The 22,932-nt window shown below is 36.6% G+C and overlaps 1 protein-coding gene across 1 annotated transcript in view; it reads left to right on the top strand.

The window, feature by feature from the left end:
* Window positions 1-22,932, top strand: part of CRPPA (CDP-L-ribitol pyrophosphorylase A) — a 123,919-nt gene that overhangs the window by 76,364 nt on the left and 24,623 nt on the right. The window lies entirely within an intron of this gene.

Genomic DNA, 22,932 nt, shown 5'->3' with positions numbered 1-22,932 from the left:
TTCAAAATTCAGAAGAGCCTGTAGTTACAGGCAAAAATGTAAGTATTTTGATTAGAGAGGAATAAATGGTAAACATTTTATAGAAGCACACAAAAATGTCAGGGCCCTTTTTCTTTTTGCTTTTCTGTTTTGAAACTTCCATTTTGCAGCATTAAAAAAGTAAAAAATAGTAAAAGTACATTTGATCAGTGGTTCTGCAGAATTTTACAGTCCTCATCAAAACAGTGTTTGGTATTCAGGTGACAGAAAGGGTATGGCATATAGGTGTTGAAACACACAGTGTCCATGTCTGCAATAGCAGCAAATTGCCTCAGCTGGAGGCAGAAAGGGTTAGCACTCCAGCATCCTTTGTACTCACAAAAGCTATTTAAAATAAACCATTTTGCCTGGGAAAATTGTTCTGCCAACCAGAAAAGTGGGCTGCCTTGCCTCCAGTGCAGATACAGTCTTTGCAGCTTCTTAACTTAGTCAACAGTGAAGGAAGAATTTAGTTAGATATCCAGTGGAAATTTTAATAAAGAATAATAAATGTAATCTCAACTGATTTTTTTTAGGTTGAGTTAGGTGTTTAGGTTTATATATAAATTCATTAAACATGGCTATAGTTATGTATCTTTTTCTGGTATATCAAAGACTTGATTTTCCCTCCAAATTCTATGGCTTTATTAAGAGCTATGAGTATCAATACCTATCAGTTTATGCTTTCACAGACTTCTGATGCCAACAGAATATGAATAATGGTATTATATGACATTAGTTTGTCTCTTACTCGTACAATATACAAGGGCATGCAACTATTTTCAATTTTCTTTCTGGTACTATCAAACCCCATTTTTTCTACGGTGAATTCTGGCTTCCTTTTGTAAAAATTATTTTAATAACTGTTGAATCATAGCTATAAGAGGCACCTTATCATGGTAAAAAGGTAACATTGCAAATATTGCTTTAGTGTAAGTGCATTTTTTTTTTTACTTTTAAACTTCATTGTGTGTATATATAATTTTATATGCAAGTGGATCAAATATACATATGTGGATAACAACGGTGAGTAAAGCTGACTGGAAAAAAGGAAAAACTTCTATAATCTTCAGTGGATTTTTGTGACCATGGCACCAAAACATTTTATCAGTAACAGGCATGTATAACAACAATATAACAACAATATGAGATCTGAATGGAAATTCTTGATCCTTGGTGGTAAGAGAATTGCAGCAGAATGCTGCCTCCATTTTTTGAAAATAAAAAGCTAGAATGATTATGTAGGATCACTGCAGGCAGAGTCATCATTTATTAGCATGGAAAAAGTATTATATAGAGTAAAACATTTTGCAAAGTAAACTACTTCTAGCTATCTTGTTTTCAGATGGCTTTAAAACATGAGCTGCTCACAAAGATGGGGATATAGTCCTGAGTTCCTGCTTCTCAGTGTTTTGATAGATGACTAACAAATAGGTTTTACAGATCATGTGTATATATGTGTTATATGTATCAAGTTTTCTTTTGGCTGCAGTTCTACAAAAAACATAATTATTTCTAGGTGAAGACCTATGGAAAGACTGACATATGAATCTAGACATGACGTAACCCAAACTTTTTTTTTTTTTTTAAATTCCATCGCATGATTTGACTCACCAAGGTATTTTACTTTTAGTACAACCCATTAGACAAGAGATGAATCCATAGGTGAATTCCATGCTTGAGGATGGAAAGGTGAATTTCATACAGGCATGATGGGGTGTCCAGAGGAAGTGGAGACACAAAAAGCCCCTGCTGCTGTAATGCAGGATACTCAGCCTATTGTCACAATAACTTCTGTCAGTATCTGCTTTCCAGAAGTCCCTGAAAGCTATAGTTTATTTCAGGAAAAGAGTGATGACGGATTACGTCACGGAGCTTCCCTCTAGCTGACAGGTTTATGTCATCACTACCTGACATACCTGACATGGTCGATATACACACGTTTACTAATTCAAAAACAGGGGTAAAATGTGAGGGACAAGGAATTAATTGAGACACATGACCATGGTAATATTGAGGTGAAATTATTTTATATTTAGAAGGGTTATGTGATTAAGTGGGTGTGATGATATGTAGATATAAAAGAATATGGGGGCACTCTTTACGATTCTGCATTAGAAACCTACATTTGTTGAAATAAATATTTTTTTGAGATATATAATTAGTTCTTATGTTTTGGAAATGGAAGTGAAATGCTTTTGGAACCTAGGAGTACATTTTTGACAGTATTGGAGGAAATGTGAAGCCCTAAGAAAAAGTATAAGTCTTAATTTTAATTTCTTAAATGCAGTGTTTATTTGGTATTTAGAAAAAGATATTGAGTACTTCTATGAATATTTGATACTCCAAGAAGCTAATCGAGAAAATTCAAGGAAAAGGCTTTAATGTGCTTTATAAATGACCTGCTTTGTACCTTCCATTTGCTCAAAATGAGTGCCCATTCATGGCTTGTACACAAATAGTTATTTCTCTCATAAACATGATGCATGGAATACCAAATTACCGATATTGATACAAAGATTGGATCCATTACATAACAGCTCTAGTTTGCATCCTGAAAATATTGTTGATTTAAATTTCACTTACAAAAATATTTTTAAAGACACTTCTTTTCTAAAACAGTTCCACAATGTTAGAAATGGTTTACATATTCAAAACACAGAAGGGAAAAGAGTATTCAATAAATTCCAGAGGCTGAGCTTGTGGCATTAGCTTTTCATGGTTTCTCAGATGAGTTGAAGGAAATAGCTGATAAGCAAGGTGAATTAAAAACAGGGACAAAAATCCCATTTTTATGGAAGATATAACTGGCATATGTTGATGACAGTGTTAGTAAAATTCCAACTGTTTTGATTTAATGAGTACTTTACCTTGAAAATAGCAATGACTGGTGTGGTGGTATTATATATCAGAATGAGATTTTTTTTTCAGTATTAGTTAGTCTAGTAGGGTGTAATGCAGAACAGCCAATTATGAATGTTAGGAGGAAAAGCTATAAAAAGAAGCCAACTTAGTCTTAAATAAACAAAGTTTTACTTTAAAGGAATAGTAAGAATTGCTAAGAAACCAAAGAATACAAAAGGTAATGTCAAGATATTGCATCCATGCAGGGCTGGAAATACATTAATCCTAAAAGCATTGGTTTATGTCATTCAAACTACAGGATTTGGGAGGGAACCTCAGCTGCATGTGTTAGTTATTTGTTGATCTGTTTTCTGAGCAATGGAATAATACTGAACTTGGGCCTTGATCTCACAAACACATGCAGTATTATCTTTAAACAAATCCCAGGTAGTTAATGGTTTTATACCTAAATATGACAGCAATGTTTTTTTAAAAAATACTATTTTTTCTATTTACTGCCATTCTCCCTTTTAAAATAATAATGTCTTATAACTGAATTACAAAAAATAGTTGACACACATAAAAAGAAAATATAAGCACAATTTCCTAATGTGGGAGTGCAAATTCAGAAGCTTGTAAAGGTTGCAGTAATGAAATCTTGGTCTAGAAGTTTCAGTAATAACTTTGTTACTTTTCACAGAGAATGAAAAGGAACAGATATCATCCAAAATAAAGCATGCATGGATGGACATAGGAAGCCACAGAAAGCTTTAAAATATGAAAGTAATACTAATATAACTTGGTTATAGAACTACATTAATTTCAAATAATCTTACTTCAGAGAGGCACTGACTGAACATCAGGTCAGAAGAGCAAATATGTGCTAAGGCTTGCCTGGGGCAAGGTGGCCCCAAATACTTTTGCCTCTGAAACTGCTGTTTGATTAAGATAAAGGAACTATTCAGTGACAGCCAGAAACATCTCAGTCCATACACTAAAAAGAGACGAATGATGCAATAGAATAATTGTTATGAAGCTGCTTGAAACTAAAAGCCAACTGAACTGTGTGTGATTTCTTATACGAACATACTGGACATTTATTGTAGTCTTTAAGACTTTCTGAAGACAAGAGGCCCATCTACAGTGTGCTTGATGGCTCACGAAATACTTAGAGTGCTAAATGTGTTTTCTGTCTGACTTGGTAAACTAAAAAGGTAAACATTTATGGTTTCTTTTTCATCAAAGATCCCTTAAAAATAGTGTTATATGCAGACATTAAGGCAGTGGTTCTCAAAACAGTGATCACAGCCCCAAGTGGGATCATGCAAGTGGCAAAGCAGAAGGTGGTTTGGCAACCAGTAGTGAGATAATGAGCCTGAAGGACAAATGAAGTAAAATCACAAACTAAAACTTTGATAACTTGATTTGTTGAAAACAAATGAGCCATGCCCTACATGGCCCCTGCATGCTGCTTAGTTCATTTAATAATCAGCATAGAATTGGTCAGATGATTACAATCTGATTAGAATGATTGGGATGCTGCCTGGAGACCTCTCTCTTCTCAAGAGGACACTTTTTTTTTTCAGCTGCAATGACATAATAGATTGTAATGAATCTGGAAACCTGCATCTATTCATAGAAGTCCTTAAGGTCAAGTAATTACTGTTTAGTATTTTCAAGAGCCAGAAACTGAACTTTTAAGTAGCATGATCCGATGGACTTTTCACTCTTTCATCAAGGAAAATTGGGCAAATGAGTGATGAGCCAGAGTGATCTCGCTTGCACAGAGTGTGGGACAGAGGGAAACCAAATCCAGTTTGAAACTTTCTACATGAGTAACCTCATAGAAATCAGCATCTGTCAGCTTACTAATACAAAGGCCTAGCAAGTCATTCGCCAATAAAAACAGAGATTGATATTTTTGGAGGCTGAGCACTATTTTATCCTTAGTTATTACTACTGTCTGTGATCAGTCATGACTGCATATTTTGCAATAGGTAGAACTGACATGATGAAAAGGTTTACAAACACTGACTTCTAAAATAAAACTACAAGTAACTCTTGATGGAATTTTCAGTGAATAAAAGACACAGAACTGGGGGCCCTATTAATTTGATACTCAAGAAATCAAATGTAAAACTATCCTTTTCCCTTGGGAATGGCTCACACAAAAACAGTAAGATCACTCATAAAGGACAATATTCTGAATGGGCCATATCTTCTTTTAATGCCCCCAAAAGATGGTAGTAGAATTTATGGAATAAAATGTTTATAGGTGATATTTTGCATATATCAATTTTCAGCTCTTCAGTAATTTCAGTAATATTTAGCTTATCTTCATATTTGAATTTTGCAGTTGGGTGGAGATTATTTGAAGCAGATTCATTTGCTTTGGTGAAAAAGATTATACTTTCACGGAGAAGAATCATTGTGCTCCATCAGTATTTTCACACACACAAACAATTACAGATAACTTTCTGACCCACCTTGATAGTTTTGTCTCTGATTTTGTTTTGAAGTCTCCAACAGCTCATCGTTCATTCATATATTTTACTGTGTGAATGTGTGGAAATCTTAACAGTCTTTGTTCAATAAGCGTATGATCAAAAACATTGGTCCATCTGGTTGATTTGATCATCAGAATTTTTTGTCTGTCAGACTTGCTCACATGAGAGTACATTTACAGGAACTTCTGAAAACAGCAGTTTTTAAATACAAATTTAATCATACTGTTTGTAACAACAGCCTCAGCACAACATATTTCTATAACTTTTATGTGTTAGTATCAAAATTGTTGGAGAGTTCTCAAGATTTTTGAGGGAAATATAAATATTACTTAACTACAGAAAATTAGTTCTAAATTTAATGTTTGAAAGACAGAAAGCTGAGTAGTTCCAAAGAAATACTTCTGTGTGTGAATATTTTTTTCCACTATGTAATATATACAGAAATAATAAACCAGCTAGGTGGCTTTTTATTTTTTTTGAACTGAAATCTGTTTGACCAAACCAGCCTTCTGCATCTGTTTTGTACCATTCAAAGCATGCCAAGAAATTAAAAAAGGTCATGTCTCTGGAACATTAGTCAGTTAAGAAATATATTAATTCCAAGCATACCAAAATGTTGGTTAAACTTTGGGCTCTGAGTCAGGAAAGGTCATAAATATTTGAGTGTTAAATTATTTAACACAAAACCTGGAAATCTCACTTTTGCTTGAAACGCTCTGGCGCATACTGGTGCGGGAAGCACAGCTGCTTGCCTGTACTGCTGCTGATTTTAGTAGATATCCTGAAGCCTGAGACTGAATCGTATTGATCAATAAATTGTGATTATTATTCTTTTTTCCAGGGTTTTAGTGTGTCTACCTTGAAGGCATGCATATGTGCTTTTATATTTGCTTGCTCATTTTCTCTCACCATCTTTCTCTCTCTGTTGTTCTTTCTCCCTTGCCTTTCCTTGTTTCCCCTCTAGTCTTCCTCTTCTCCTAGCCAAAACAGGTAATAAATTAGTAGATTTATTACAACTGCAACTTTACTAAAGACACTCCAATGAAGCATTCCACAAACTAACTTCGCAGTGCAGTACTAAATTCCCAGTCTGAGGAAGATGAGCTTTTTAGAAAAATAATTGGTAAACTTTTGGGTTTTCATTAAATAACTGTATAGGTTTTTATCAGAGAAAGGTTGGAAAGTTGCTCAATTTCTCTGCTATTACAGCTTCTAGGAGTCTAACAAGCTGCACAGAAAATGATGAGATTAATGTTTTATGCCTTTTACACATGACCTTTTTAAACTTATTTCAGCTGTTGAACTTATAATTGGAGAAATCAGAGTTCTCCCATCACCTTGTCAGCCAAAATGATTAAGGCATGTAGACTTATCTTAAAAGTCATGTCTTCATAAAACGGTCTTTAAACTTCCTTGCTTTTATAGCCCAGTTCAGCCATTCTGGCAATGTTAGTCAATAAAGGTTGCCAGCTGTTTCTTTTGTGGATATTTTAATTGTATAAAATATATTACTCTAAAATAGCTTAATAGTATGGAGTGGAATTTTGGGGAACAAGTGGATTCAAAAAGTGAAATGCTGAGCTCTCTAGAGGAAAGGAAAAGATGTAATATACAATATAGCAACTTAGAAAAGTGTGTATGTATTAATTATGCTAGATACTTTAATGTGATAGGAAATAAACATTGAATTGGAACCATTTGCAAAAACAAATACTATGAGCATCAAAGCAAGTTTCATCTTCAAATCTGTTAGTATGAGTTATTCTGACTTTTCTTCCATCTTATGAAAGCTTTGAGGTTGACCTGCTATCTCTTAGTGGAAACATATAAACATTTAAGATGAAAGTATTTTGACACAAAATTTTCTTTGCGAACAAACTGCTTTTAACTTTTTTTTCTATTGCTAGCTTGCCTAGCAGAAACCTGTGAAGTCCATTGTATCTGTTTACGGACAGTTGCACTTTCAAATTGTTAGTGCTGTAATTTTCAAATTAAAGCAATGCTTGTACTCTTTTCCTGTCTAAGCTGGGCATCAAAAACTAGTCTTCTGGCCTTGCTTCCATGCTATATCCCCCAGAGGCATCATTTAACAGGTAGTACAGAGTACACCTGTTTTTTCTGGCTTCGGTCTGAATACATAAAACAACAATAAAAAAGAAGCTTACTAAAATGGTTATGTGTGCTTAAGAGGCATTTTGAAAATGTTACCAGCTGGCTGTTGTGTTAGTTTCCTAATGATCTTTTGTATATTGGATGCACTTTTTTTAGCAAAAAATATGGCTGAAATTTTTCAGAGAACTTTTTCCAGTTTCAATGCAAAGTTTAGTTTTATAGCTGAAGTATTAAACAACTCTGAATATAGGAGTTTATAGAGTTAGTGCTAGCTTGGCTGGTAATACAGATGTTGATCAGTATTTTACTGTAGAGTCATCATCTCCGAAAGATGTGTTCTCTGTTGCCTTATAGGTTTTGTATTTAATCATATAGCAAAGATATATAACATTTCTGTGGAATTTAGGGTTTCTAAAGGCAAAGATCAGTAATTTCTGTTCCATGCACTTGTTTCCAATGATAAAGATATCAGTTGTGCTTTGTCTTTTTTTTTTTTTGACTGTGCCATGTAACTTGCCCCTTCAACCACATAACTTCCTCAGTTTGTAGAACATTTTCATCACTGTATTTGACCAGGAAAACTTAGGAAGTTCTTCAGCCATTTAAACACCAGAAGAAATCCCCATCAAGCTGTACATTGTTAGTAACTGAAACATTCTGCGGCTTTTGCTGCAGTCCTCATGGCATGGTAGCTCCTAAAATTTTTGCAGCAGAGACAGCGACCATCAAAACTATATTGGGGGTATTAATTTCCACTTTCACCCTCTCCTGCTATTTACAAACAGGAATCAAGTAATCCAGCCACAGGCTGACTTTGGGGGATTTCTTTACAAGGGTTGGAAGCAGTGTCTGAGGTTTCTGTACAGATGCTTCTTCACAAAATAGCGTCCTAATCACAAGGTCTTGCTTCTGAGTAATAATGGTCTGCTGAGATCCCGTCATTTAAAAAGTGAAATACACATGCATTATTTTACATTCATCTATATTAAATTTCATTTATCATTTTATTGTCTAGTTACTCAGTTTATAATGGTCTTTCTGCATTTCATTTCAGTCAGCCCTACCCTAATGAACTTTGTATCATAAGAAGCTCTTATTATTGCTTACTCATTTTTCCAGTTTGTTTATGAATGTGTTGAACAACATAGATACTATAACAGATCCCACCTGAACTATGCAGGTTCTGTTCTGAGAACTGACAGTTTACTCCTACCCTCTCCACTCTGTCTTTTGAGCAAGTATTTATCCATGTCAGGACTTCTGTCTTACGTCATGGCACCTTAGTTTTCTTAAAAACCTTTGGCAAGGAATTTTGTTGAAAGTCTTGGAAATTGCAATAAATTTAATCAACTGTCACCCACTCCTTTGAAGAAATCCAGTAAGATTGCAAAGTAAAACTTCAAAAGAAGGACACATTAACTCTACTATCATCTTTAACTTGCTGTCTGCTATTACTATCCAGTATTTCATTTTTTGTTAAACTGCCTGACACAGGCTTAAGGCTTTCTATTCTGTAGTTCTCTCTATCTTTCCATATTTTTCTTGTTTTAAATTGGCAATTACTACCACCCAGTCGTGCCTACTAAGGTAATTTTTAAATTAGAGATTATGCACCACCATTAGGAGCTGAGCTAAAGAACTGTTGGCTGAATGCCATATAGTCCTGAGGATTTGTTACATGCCTATCTTTAATTTCTTCTGTACCTCTTCTACAGTTAACTGCAATTTTACAGGTTATTTGGCTGTTAACAAAGAGGAGATCCAGCATGTGAATTTCCCTACACCAGTTCAGAGAATTAATTTAGTTTCCCTGCAGTCTTTCCTGAACACTCACTGTACACGTTGATCATCAGTTGGCCGAACAGACTCTGGCAGACTTTCTGCTTCTGATGTGTATGAGGAAAGATTTATTATTGGTTTTGATTCTTTTTGCCAGTTCTCTTCAAAATGTTTTTTGTTTGTTTGCCTTACTGTGTTTTTATATTTACTGTGCAAAAATTTACGATTCTCTCTATTTTTCCTATTTGGGCATGTCTGCATCTTTTTGAAGGATGCCTCCTTCTTACAAGCTCTCTTATCCTGCTGTTTAACTATACCACCCTCTTTCTGCCTTTACTCGAGCCTTTCCCCCAGGCCCCCCCAGGCAGCATCCATTGGCTTTGTGTTTTCAATATGGTCACCCTTAGTAGCTTCCATATTTCCTGTGAGGATTTAATTCTCTTAGCTGCTCATTTACCTTCTTTTTAACAAGTTTCCTCAATTTTTCATTTTGCAGTTTCCATTTCTGTCCCTTTGGCATTGTATATTCAGTATATGTAATCCAGGCTGTCTTCCTTAGCTTTGATCCACTCAATGACAGATCTGTATTCTGAATTCAAAATATAATGCAAAACATTGTTTCTTCTTGTGTTGGTTTGATTTCCTTACTCTCTGTTCCCCACTCCCTCATCTGCAATTTGTTCTGTCTGTTTTCTCCCTCTGTCTGCAGTGCTGCCCTCCTCTTGGCTTTTGATCCTGGCTCTTTCAGAAGCCAGGATCTTCATTCTTCTTGTAGGTCTAGCTGCACTACGTGGTTCTTATTGCAAGATTTCTTATATTTTGACCTGTTCCTTCTCTGTTTACTGGGACATGAAATCTATCCTTCAGTTCTGTTTCTCTCCTATTATCTTTTTTTCTTTGTCTGCTTTGTCTTTGTTGTCCTATGCTTCTGTAGATCTCCCTGTTCCTATTGTGGCCCGTCACCATGGGTTTGTTATTCAGCAGATGTTAGCAAATTTTGTCCTGTCTAGACAGGCTTTTTTCTTCTTTCTTTAGCCACAACCTCGTGCTAGCTGAATCTTCCCTTCTGAGATTTCTAGCACAATGTATTTCATGCATACTGACTATGTTTCAGCTTCAATGTGTGTTTCTTTTTGCTATGTGAGTATTGTTTTCATCTCATGCATATCTTTGTCTGTATAGAGAGATGACAAAGGAACATTCTCATGCAAGCTCCCCTGATGTCCATGAACAGCTCCTAGCATGCTCTCGTGCCCTTGTCATCTAGGTTTCTCATCTAGCCATTTGCCTCATGTTATCTGTTTGGGTACTGCGTGCAAAGGTGCAAATATGCCCTTGCTCCTTCAGCATCACTTACCCGTATTCGCACCATGCAGCTCATAAACTTTGCTGCAAGCAGCATCTAATCCAAGCAACCACCGAGCAAGAGACAAGCAAACAAATTCGCTTACAGCCAAGAAGTACATGTTGTTTCTCTTCACCAAGGATAAGGCTAGAACAATCTCTGAGTGCATTCTGCTGCTTGCTTCTGGTTGCTAAGAGCTGTTTACTTTTTAACATTTAAAGATAACAGGAGCAAATCTTGTGGCAACTTCATCCCGCTAATGTTAAGTCTCTAAACATTTCTGCTGGCTTTCATCTAAATATGTTTTGGAACATCTGGGTATGAAGATATGTTCATATCTCAAGACAGTGTGAGATGCATAGCATTTGAAGTTAGATTAAACTCTACTGTGAAAATTCTCTTAAGACATGGAAATGCATGAATTTAGGATTAACAGAGGTAGAATGAGATATTTTTATATTTTATTAAAAAAATACTGTCATTCAGAGAAATGTAGATCATAGGAAACCTCCATGGGTAGTGATTTTCATCTGAATTTTGTTGTGAAGTAATTTCTGAAAGTTATTTTCCTCTCATATGCTTGGATTAAAAAAAGGTGGAAAATGTCACCATTATAGAATTTCCAGCATTCACAGTCTGAACTAATTATATTTGATTTTAAAACATTCTTTGAGCTGTTGTTTTCCTAAGCCAATTTTTATTCATCCTCCTAAATAATATTTTAACTATATTCCAAGTCTTACAGTGTAAGCTCAGAAAAGTCGTACTTTCTATGGAGAGGCAGAGCCCATTACTTCACAATATGCTTAAATAAATCTGCCTGATTTATAACTGTTTTGATCTCTGAAGTTTCCACCAAGCAGAATCTTTTAAAAAATGGGATTGTTTACATTTGAGTTTGATTCAACCTGTGTGGTACTGGCAGCAGCATGAATGCTCATTTTTGGCAGAGCCTCTGCCTTCAACTTTTTCCCTGACTCAGTTTTTCCATTCTTACGCAGATACGTGCTCAAGTATCTCTCACGTGTGTATTTAATTCCAGTGTTCTGTGCTTAAATTTATCAGACCGGGTGTTGAATTTTGTAGGCAAAATTTTTAGCAAAACATCTGAGAGACAGGGATATAATGTACAATCTCTACTTAAACAAGAGCAGTAAAATGAAGTACGCTCTGTAAGCCTGACTACACACAAATTTTTACATCCACTCACTTCCTGAGCTCCGCAATTTTAGAAGCTTCTCCCTGTCCTGTGAGATCCTTCATTATCCAAAATGAGGTAAAATGGCTTCAGAGCTTTCCTTTGACTAGATCAGATACCAGTTCAGCTTTTGATTTTTGTCCTCAAAGCGTGCTCCGTGCTTGCAGTGTTCAAGGCACAAAGATCAGTCTGTGGCATTATGATATAACTATCATTATGAGCTCATAGAGTTTATGAACCAAAATTGTTGGTATTGTCAAAAGGGACAGCATGTGCCTTTTCCTCTGAAGTTGAGAGTAACCTTCATCCCTCTTTTGATTCTGCTGTTACAGGGAGAGGGGGTGTTAGTTCCTTCTCTAAAAGGTAAATTACTTCTTTCAAGGACCACCGTGTCTGGGTCAGGGTGCAACTCCGATTCTTGTGCTGGCTCCTGGTCATGTGCACCTTTTCCTCATTCTATAACTAAGAAATTTTAATTAAAACATTTTCCCTCTTCCTCTAGTAGATGTATATGCTCCGTAGTGACATAACCTTTGGAGGTTTAAGTCCTTGTTATGTAAGGTACGGGAGAACTGGGCAAAACTTGGTGCAGTTACCCAGAGTAGAGATGAAATGTCCTGAATTCTGTTTCTAAAAGTAGTGGCAGTATCTGAGAAGGACTCTGCCCTTGGTACTTCGCATTTGGGCAGAAGAAAAACTGAAGCAAATGTATTGATGTTTCAGAGTTTGCATTTATTTCTTGGATTTTTAGAACCATCCATAAAATGCTCCAGATGCTTGCGTTAGACAGGAATGTAACTGTTATTTTGCTTCCTGACGAATACTTAACTCACTGAAATGGTTACAGCCTAAAATTATTACATTCCTGTAAAGAGATTGAAATATTGAGGTTCAAATAAATGCGTACTACTACAGATAAACCTTGCTGAGTTTGATTTTTCAGAATCTGTTGAACAGTGGTTGGTATGAAGGATCCAGTTATCTGAAAATTTGAATGGAAATGGTTTCCAGTGAAAAGTTTGAATTCAGAGTATTTTCAAATTATGTAAGCAGAGCATACTATGTTTGTTCTAGATAAAATGTTTTATGCTGAAAACATTATTTAAACATTATGTTATCCATCAGGAAAGAAAAAATTCGTGATGTTATTAGAATCCCATTAGGGAATGGGGATCTAAGAGGGAAGATACTTTAGGATAGGAAAGGATTTTGGGATGTGTTTTCTCCCAGAGTACTTGTTCATTTTGTTATACTGTCCTGCTAAGGAGAAGCTTAGTGCAGCAGCCAAATACTTTATCACATGCACATTTTCACGAACACAAAGTTAGGTAAGGCAGATTATTAATGCTATACCTATAATCTAGTAAATTTGTATACAGGCGTTTGATCCCAGAGGAGAGGGTGAAGTAAATGAAACTCTAAACAGAGCATGGTTTTAGGTCTGTCATCATGGGAGACCCACATAAGGCCGTGGATTGCTTCTAAGATTCCACACTTTGTCTCTGGCCAGACACTTTTGGTCTGACAGAAACCATGCCATCTTCTGTGTGCATAAAAGAAGTAGATCAGTTTATGATTACTCTGGTACCGTGATAGATGCGCAGTTTAGAAGCACTTTATTTTTAGTGAGCAAAGTTGATATTTCAGTGAGAGTAATTGTTTTTTGACTAATGAATATGCTTAAAGAATTGCAGTCTGTAACTGATACCTGCTTAGTTTTGAACTGAGAGTAAACCTTCAGCAGCTTTAAAACAGCTTTAAAACTAACATTTCTGCAATAGATCTTAACTGCTAAATTGTTACTAAGAGTTTATGAGTGAAAACCTGCTTCTGAACAGCAATCTCTGCTTGGTACTAGTTATGTGCCTGATTTAAAGGAGAATTTTGTCAGTGCCTTATATATCTGATTCAGGTGTTCTAAAGGTAGTTTGCCCTGACGTGTCTTGTGATACAGTTTAGCTCAAGAATAAATTTTAAGCCCATTCTCATACAGCCACACCAAATCCTTGTTTAAAAGTTATATTGAAGTGGCAGTACTGCTCCTATGCCCTCTACACTTTTCCTATGAAAATAATTTTACCTAGGATTTCTCTAGAAGAAATAGCATGGAGAGTTAATTTTTTTATGGAATAATATGTCTTCTGCATTTCCTGTTTCTAAATCTTTTGGACAGGAGATGAGTCTGCTTTGTTTATAAAGCTTCAAACTCTTTGGGAGCTTCTGAAGTTCCATTAAACATGTTTGTTTGTATGTCAAAATTCCACTTACTAAAGTTTGCTCCAAACCCAATTCTAAGTAGTTACCTGTGTTACTAAATAACGGATAACCATGCATTTATTACATCCAGCTGATGTAAGAGTTTGCTGATTAACTTACTAGTAACTCTTACTGGCATGTCACAGGAAGAGAAGGCAGATGTCACAGTAGTTTTGCAAATTTTTCAGATTTTTCAATTTTTCTTTTGCAAAAGATACAAAATTTGGAAAAGATAGCAATTATAGTTTTTTGTAGGTGCAGCCTCTTAGCTTTTTAACATTCTACTGAAAGCTTAGGTGACTTGATGTTTGTTTGGTTATTTTCTCCTGCTGATTGAGAAAAGTGCATTTTACTACCTAGAATCATCCAACAAATGTTAATTATGGGTTTTCTAGAGCTTAATGAACAATTGGCCTAGTGAACTAAGATGATTTTCTCATTTTCCTTAGTTCCATCTCTCTCTGACTGGTCAAAGTTTTGCTACAAGGTACATTTCTACCCCACTTTTGCAGGCATGTATTGGAAAAACATGGCTTTCTACCACTTGGATAAATTCATTTTCCTAAACAATATAATCTCTTTGCTAAAGTAGTTCATCCCAAGAATGAGAGTGGGGATAAAATTCAGTCGTGTAAGAAAGTAGCTGCTGAAAGTTTCTGATTATTCTAATAGAGCTTTTCATAGTCAGGTTGTATGTCAGACACGGCAATAGTGAAGGCATGCAAGTTGGTAGCTCCGTCAGCTGTAGTGATGCTTTTGTTGTTAACAGGGCTTGTACATCTAGTGGAAGAGCAGGTATGATTTCACGTGCCAGCAGTTCCTTGTAGCTGTCTGTAAGAGCTTGGAACTGGTCTATTTCTAAAAGAGATAGATTTGAATGTTCAGTGCTGAACAAAATCAGTGGCTAAAAATATTTCTTCTCCATACATAAAAAGTTAGAAATTAGAGACAGAAAAAATTATCATCCAGCCTCCTCCACTCTACATGCAAGATTATTCCTTTAAGTGAACATGACTGTCTTTGCCTTCCTTCTGTGTTGGTTTTAGTACCTTTATCCATCTTGCACAGGTGACTTGATAGAGCTCATCTGAAATGCGTATTTGTCTTGTATACCCACCTATTTCAGCTCTTCACTGCTTGGCAAAAAAATGTTATGTAATTAACTCTGGATATTTTTCCACTTCTAATTCTTTCTGGTACGAATTAGGCCATTCTCCCCTTCTATTCAGCAAGGGCATATTTTGTACTAATTAATATTACAGCATTAAGAGAAACTGCTTGGAGGCTCACTGGCTCAGTGCCTAATTACTGCCTGCATATTCTTGGTTAAGTGGGACATGAGCAATATCTTTTCAAACACATGGACATATAGAAATGTTCAGGCTTGTTATGGAAAAGCAACCTTTCTTCTGCTCCAATTGTCTGCCCAAATCATACTAATGTTCAGTTACATCTTATTTCGTAAGTCAAGATCTTTCTTCATGTTGCTTTTTGAAAATGATGTTCACTCTTGCCTCTGATCAAAGTCCATCACAGACTAAAGTGCTACAACAGGGCAGACCTAAGATAGCTTTTTCTTCACAGAAAAAATGGAACAGGAAATTTATTTTAAAATGAAGTTTTGCCTAAAAAAAGTAGTAGCACTGATGAAACCCTCAGAGTGTTTTTTCAGAGATTCTTTATCAATATTCCATATTTAATATAGATACTAGAAAATGTGCAAGGACTTATCCAGAATGCTTGTATAAGTGTTTCTCAAACTGGGGGTGGGAGGTGGTTACCTGCATGCCATAAATATGCAACAGCTGCAAATAAGAAGTGTTTCCTAGAAGCAGTATATCTGTGTTTAAGATAGTACTTACCACGATAATTAGGGTTGCGAAAGATCAGATCCACTTGGGATGGGAACATTGGGCAGAATAGCTCAGAGAGTGCTAATTTATAGCATGAGCTTTATCATTGGGTACTTTGGTGTTAGTCTTGGCTACTACACTCCTATGGTATTGGTTCAACAGGCTCATTTTGTTACTATGATTTTATCATTGGTAGCAGCATGATTATTATTTCTACAGGCTTTAGTGAGCACTATAAGTAAGCTGATATCCTTACACATTGTGTTTAGTCTAAGTTTATGTTATCTCTATCATTTGACTTTATTTGGTAACTAAGATAAGTACAAGATGAATGTAAAACTGACCAAAAGCTTTCTCACTTAAACATAGGATGCTTTTGTTGGGTAAGATTAGGAAAAACTCTTGGCTATGCATAAAGATGGTTCTCCAGTTAAGAAAGGAATGTTCTTATTTGTATAGTTCTTGTAGCAGATGAAAGCAGATTTACTCTGTGCAGTGTGGTTTGAGCTGTGTGGTTTGTTCACTCCCTTAGCAAATATTTGTAGCCTGTCCTAACATTGCACTTTGTGAAAAGTGAGCAAAATCCTATTTTTAAATTCATTAGGCATACTTTCTTACGTATCAAATTATCACCACCTCCTATGCAGCCACTGTGAAGTGTCCTAGCTTTCTAGCTTCTGTCCCTTCATAGGGATCCTTGATAGAGTCTGTGCTGATGGAGACTCCTTCCAGTCTGAGCCATGAGCTAGGCTGGGATTGGAATCATAGACTCATAGAATCATTTAGGTTGGAAAAGACCTTTAAGATCATCCAGTCCAACCATTAACCTACACTACCAAGTCCACACTAAACCAATCAAGGGTAGACTAGACTAAACCATGTCCCAGAGTGCCACGTCTACCCATTTTTTGAATGCTTCCAGGGATGGTGACTCCACCACCTCTCTGGGCAGCCTGTTCCAATGCTTGACTACCCTTTTGGTGAAGAAATTTTTCCTAATATCCAGTCTAAACCTCCCCTGGCGCAGCTTGAGCCCATTTCCTCTTGTCCTATTGCTAACTACTTGCGAGAAGATACCAACACCCAGCACTGGAAGATACAGTAAATTAATTAAATTTTATTTCAAGTTCTTCTTTCCCACTTTTCCTTAATGAGGAAGATAAGCTGCATCCTGGGAGGGAGTGTCAACATAATATCAGGAATATCTTCTCCTCTTTTCCTGTAATCCAGATTTAGCCAAGTGATGCAGCTCTATAAACATTCTCTTCTTGTACATACACTGTTGATGCTAGTGAAAGCTACAGCCCTGAAATTTGCAGACATTCCTCTGCGCTCATCATGGTTTATTGTTCCTGGGTTCCATCTTTCCCTATGGCTGTCACTTCTACAAAGCCTTTGAATAGACCCCATACAGGCTTTGTTTTGGGGTTTTTCCCCATTTTTTTCCCTGGGAACATGTTGCAGCTCACTGTGCCCATTTGGTGCTGTTGTACAATGTGTAATAGTTGAGATGGGGTAGAATGATTTTCATGTGTTCACAATCCCTCTCTGCTTGGGCACCTGGTGTCAAGAAGAGACATTTTAATTGGAGGGGGTGAAAAAAGGCAAGACATTTTAATTGGAGGGGGTGAAAAAAGGCAAGACAGGAGTGAACATTTCAGGAGACAGAAAGAAAAAAGGCTGGGAGCAGGGCAGCAGCAATGAACTTAGCTTTTTATGACACGGGTGGAGTAGACCATGGGGTCCGTGATCATTTTACCAGTTCTCACAGTCCACAGCACTTGTCAGTGCTGTTCCCCATTGGTCTTGTGGGGCAAAAAAGTGAGTAATCATATGGTATTAAGACTTTATGCAAAAGTATCCTGAAATAGGCTGCACAGAGAAACCTTAATTATTGCAGTTCTGACATTTGAGTGAATCTTTGTATTTTAAAATAGAAAATGGATATAGTGAACAGTATATTTCCTCTCTATTTTCTCAAAAAGTGATCTAATGTAAAATTAATTATCATCTGGCTCAATTGAATGTAGACCACTGCCCACTGTTCTCTTCTGAGAAGAGGAAAGACAATGCAATATCTGCATCGTCTCTGAATGAGAGAAGGCTCTTCCACCCCTACTGACAGAGTCGGGAAACTCTATCAATAAGTACTTCATAAATATAGATGAAAACAGTACTCAGGTTTTTTAATCTTTCTAGAAGATCTGAAGCATTTAAATTTAAATTTGCAGTTCAGATGATGTATCCCCACTTGGCAACTGTAAAATAGGCCTTCTTTTTAATATTCACTCCAGGGATATAGTGAGTAAAATAAGATTAAAGATATGATTTTAAAATAAGATAGGAGGTTTCTGAGGGTTGTGCTTTGTAGATATGTTTGGAAATATTTGCTCTAATCTACTGAGACAATGTTTTACTATATATGAAAGATATCTTAAGTGATTTAGGACAGTGAACGTGCATTTTATATAAACATGTTTTATCCAGTAAAGACCAAGGATTATCTTGAATTGATGAATTTATTATCATGACAATAATATAAATCATAGGAAAGAGATAAAACAGGAGGAGAAAGCCAGAAGGATTAATACTGCAGTCCAGAGGTGGATTATTTATATACCAATGAAGTTTTATAATGCAGACTGGATTTTTTACCTGGCTGAGTATAAAAAAGTGTTGATTTGCAATCCCGGCACCATAAATAGTACATTTCTTCATCAGTCAGCAATACTTTTATTACTATAATTATACTCAGAGGCAATAGGATTTTAGGCATCTGATTTTATCCGGATTATAATTACATATTTATTACCCAAGTTTCTAATGTTTATTTTGAAACAAGACATTCCTACGCATGCTCATGCGTGCAGGAACACTTAAGGCCTACCAGGAGTTACAAGTGTACACTATTTCGAAGAAACATGGTGTGTTCATATTATTTTTTAAATGGATTGAATGTCTCACTTTCTAAACTGTAGTTATTTTCTAGATGGATAAAATATTTTATTATTCTTAACAGTATCTGTTCAGCATGGCATATTGAAGGGTAAAGTGGGAGCAACTGCAAAACTGTTCTTTTTTGCTCAAACTGTCAGATATAAATAAAAGTACCAGCAATGTGGATTATGTTCTAGTTATTCCATGTTTCCCACTTGCTAGAAATTATCAGCATCTTTCAGTAGAGAATAAACTAGGATGCAATTTTTTTAATATAAGCAAAGAGGAAGAAAGAGCTCTAGTAAAAATTCTAGTAGCAGAAAGGCGTTTTAAAAGTCAGAAAGAAAACAGTGTTCTCTTCAGAATTCTTGTGAAATTGGCCTACCATGATCCTTAATTTCTGGGCTTTTCTCCACCCTGGAATCGACATCAGTATCAAGTTAGCAAATACTTAGTGGCTTCAGCTGAAGCATTTTAGCTTCTTTGACTGCCCTCATTGAAAACATGATGCAATGATGAATAGCAGTTTTTTGAAAATCAAGTGAAGTTAATTTGTAAATCTCTGCACAGACACTCTCTTTCAGAAATATAGTAGCCTGGGGCAAGTATCTGTGGAGGAGTGGAATGTGTATGGATTCACAGCTTTAGTTCACAAGATTTTAGTGTGATTCTGCATTTTTCTCCAACAGTCTTTTATAGCTTTTAAGTTTATTGTGCCTCTCAGAGTTTTTGAACTGTTCATTCTATTAGTTTTTCCTTCCCATACACTGGGATAGGTAAATAGCCTTCTGCATAGCTCTTTCTATATACTGTTGGAATCATTAATGCTTTCATTGTAAGTGAACACTATTTATGAGATACTCGTAGAGTGATTTATCTCTTTTCAAGTATCAACAAGCTACCAGGTTTAGAAATAAGCATATTTGTATTCCTTTCCCTGCATCTGTGGTTGATGACAGGACCACTGATGCTGTGCTCTGTGTGGGGGAACACATTCTAGGGAATGCTGTGTCTGGTCAGATCTGGAGATACAGATCTTAGTCTCTGTCATCTTTTGTAAGAAGATCTGGGGGGAGTGAATGTACAGGATCAGATTTGAAAGAAAGAAAAAGTGGTGAGGAATTCTTCATCTTAAGCTTGAAACAGGAAAGGTTCTACCTCATGCTGAGCTTTTAGGCTGAATAGGTTTGGGTTTTTTTTACCGTGTATTATTTTGATTTATTCCATCCTTTTGATATCCCACAATCATAGTCTTTAAAGAAAAAACTGTTATTTTAAAATATATTCTCTTTGTGGCATGCAAATTAATTCTGCAGTATTTCAGAACTTACTTTGGTACTTTATTCTAGTATGTGTGTGTGTATATAAACAATGTGGGGTTTGGCTAGTTATATTCAAAAAAGCTGAATTTAAAGTAGGCTGGGTAGGAGCCTGGACCCTAGGAGTCCTTCTAGGAGAATGGAGGGTTTGTCTGCATGTCTGGTTGTGAGAAGCAGAAGCAGGGTTTAGTTAGTGTTACGGTCCATGTTGCCATAGTAATGGTACTTCAATTTTTCAGCAATCTTGTTTGTGGATAGCTTAGGAGTAAGACTTTGGGCTAGAGGACTGTGGAGATTTCCTCCAGTTTTATGCTCCTCTTTAAGAAAATGGAATTCCTAACAGCTACTTGATTATGAAAATGATTGTGCCAGACTACTCATCATATTTCACTGCATATACATGTTAAAAAGCATTTCTCTATGACTGATGAAGATGTTCAGCGGAGACCCAATTAGTGTCTGAGATGCTGAGGGAAAAATAATTTCGGTGTCAATTAACCAGGTTCTGCAATGATGCTGGTATATCCTATTCAAAAGAGAATACTTGCTGTGCTTGCAGACTGGTTGATAATACTGTAAAAATTGAGATTAACAAAGTAAAATTCTTAATTTGGAAGAAAATAGAGACTTCATTATTAATGCTAACAGCATTTTAATGCAAGATTATAAAGGTGAAATAAAGCAATGGCAGGGCTATTTACTTCTTTAAAATTGCAAAGTAATATTATAAAACCTAAGTCCATTAAAATAAATATGCAGGTTTACTAAAACTTGCAATAAGAAGCTTCTCCCTGCTATGGCGTTTCCTGAACATCTTTCCTGCAAAATTCTAGTTTTATACTGTGGTACACGAGAACAGGGCTTGGACAAGCTTTTTAGTTATTCATTGCTGCTTTAGTCTGGCAAAATATAAATGTTTTCCAGCCATTTCCACATTTGAGTGGAATAGAGGGTGGAGCCCCAGGTGGGTCATTCCAAAATAATCAACTGGTCGTTAGTGTTGTAGTGCCTTAGCATAGCTGACAAATGTTAAATATATTAACAGTATTTTGCCTCTTTTTTTTTTTGGCTGTTGTTAAGTTTTAACATTAGTATAACAAAGGGAACCTCTGCGGAATCATAATATATTGTATTGCTGTATATAGAATATACTGCCAAGATGTTGTGCTCGTACCATCATAGACTAATAAAACCTTGTAGTCTTTGCCATTGATTTCAATGCCAGTGATCACTGTCCATCAAGTAGAAATTTCACTGGAGATTTCATGTGTAATGTGAAAGTTTCCAGTTTCAGGGCTTGATCATATCATTTTGCTTCATGTAAGAAAAGGATATTCTCCATATAGAGTTATGTATATGCTGTTTAAACAGCATGTATGTTAAGTATATGCATGCAAACCCATGGTTTGCAAAATGCCCTCAGAGATCTTGATTATGACGTTGCCCACACTGGGCTAGCCCACTGTAACTGAACACAATTATAAGCACCAGAAATTTATTGCGAGTATGGTGAAATCATGATGCCAGCTCATGGCAGAAGGCTTTGACTGTGTCTCTGCATCCAAAAGTTCTGCACGTACTGTGTGCTTCCTCCCATGTCCCAGGATGATGCAGTCCCACCCAGAGGTTCTGGCAGCTCCAGGTGGTGTCAGACTTGGAGGCAAAGCAGCAGTGGTACTAGAGACTCCTAGAAGATATTATTCCCTTTTCAGACTAAAGTGCCTCCATGAGGACTGAAGTCAGTTCATCTGGGGTATCCTCATGGAGTAACTACCATGGATGGAGTCATAGGGCCACCTTTCCTTCTGTATTGGTTACTGACAAAGTAGTGGTGCAAGGTCAGCATGGATAGGAAACTCCTGATGGCTTTATGGTGGCACTTTTGTGTAAGCGAGGACAGAAAGACACAGAGCAGGAACAGGGAGAGTAACAGAAATAAGGCTTGACTCCATATATGAGGCTTCTAAGGGAGATGCATGTCACTGCCCCTGCCAGCTAGCATTATCATGTGTGACAGACAAAAGGATGATGAAGTGCTTCCCAGAGTACCCAGCTGAAATATCTGCTCTTTGGAAACCAAAGATTTATGGGGTAGCTTTCCTTTGAACTGCTGAAGTGGGAACACTTGATTTGGGGCTCAGATTTGAACTAGTCTGAAGTAAAATCCCCAAAATGTGTAATTACAAGGTCCTTAGCAGCTACTGCACCATTGTATTGATCTGCTCTTACTGTGCTGTCCTACTTGGTGAAGAAGTCTGAATTTAGGAAACACCAGGAGCTATTCTTTTCCTGGGTTCCTTGGGTTATAAAATATTAACCCAAGCCTTTCTATGCCTGCACTTCAGCTGTCTGTCCCTCCTGCACTGGAAAGCAGCAGGCAACTGTCCCCTCTCCCTGTAACAGCTGCCCGACTTTCTTCTTTGCCAGGCAACCTTCCTCTCTCCTTTCATCTTTCCAGTACATGTAATTATCTTTTCCTTACTTTCACCTGCAGCAGCGGCATCCCTTTTATTAGCAAATAGTCCCTTTCCCTTACTCCATTCAGCAATGGAATTACCTGTTACCTTTATTGTTTACTCTAAATTACCTTAATTTCCCTTACTTTCTTACCCCTGCCCAGAAGTTTCCACTCCGCTGTTGTGCCTCTGGCTACTGGTATGGAACAGAGGAGATCTGGAATGAGTGGGTTGGACAAGTAAAACCTAAAAAGCCTGGATGCTGCTAGTCTAGAGGCTGTGCTTGGGAGAAGACATCTTCCAGCCCA

Source organism: Pelecanus crispus, chromosome 2 (assembly GCF_030463565.1).
Source record: "Pelecanus crispus isolate bPelCri1 chromosome 2, bPelCri1.pri, whole genome shotgun sequence".
NCBI lineage: Eukaryota > Metazoa > Chordata > Aves > Pelecaniformes > Pelecanidae > Pelecanus > Pelecanus crispus.
The sequence above is the reverse complement of the archived record's forward strand: the minus strand, read 5'-3'. Positions and strand labels throughout refer to the sequence as shown.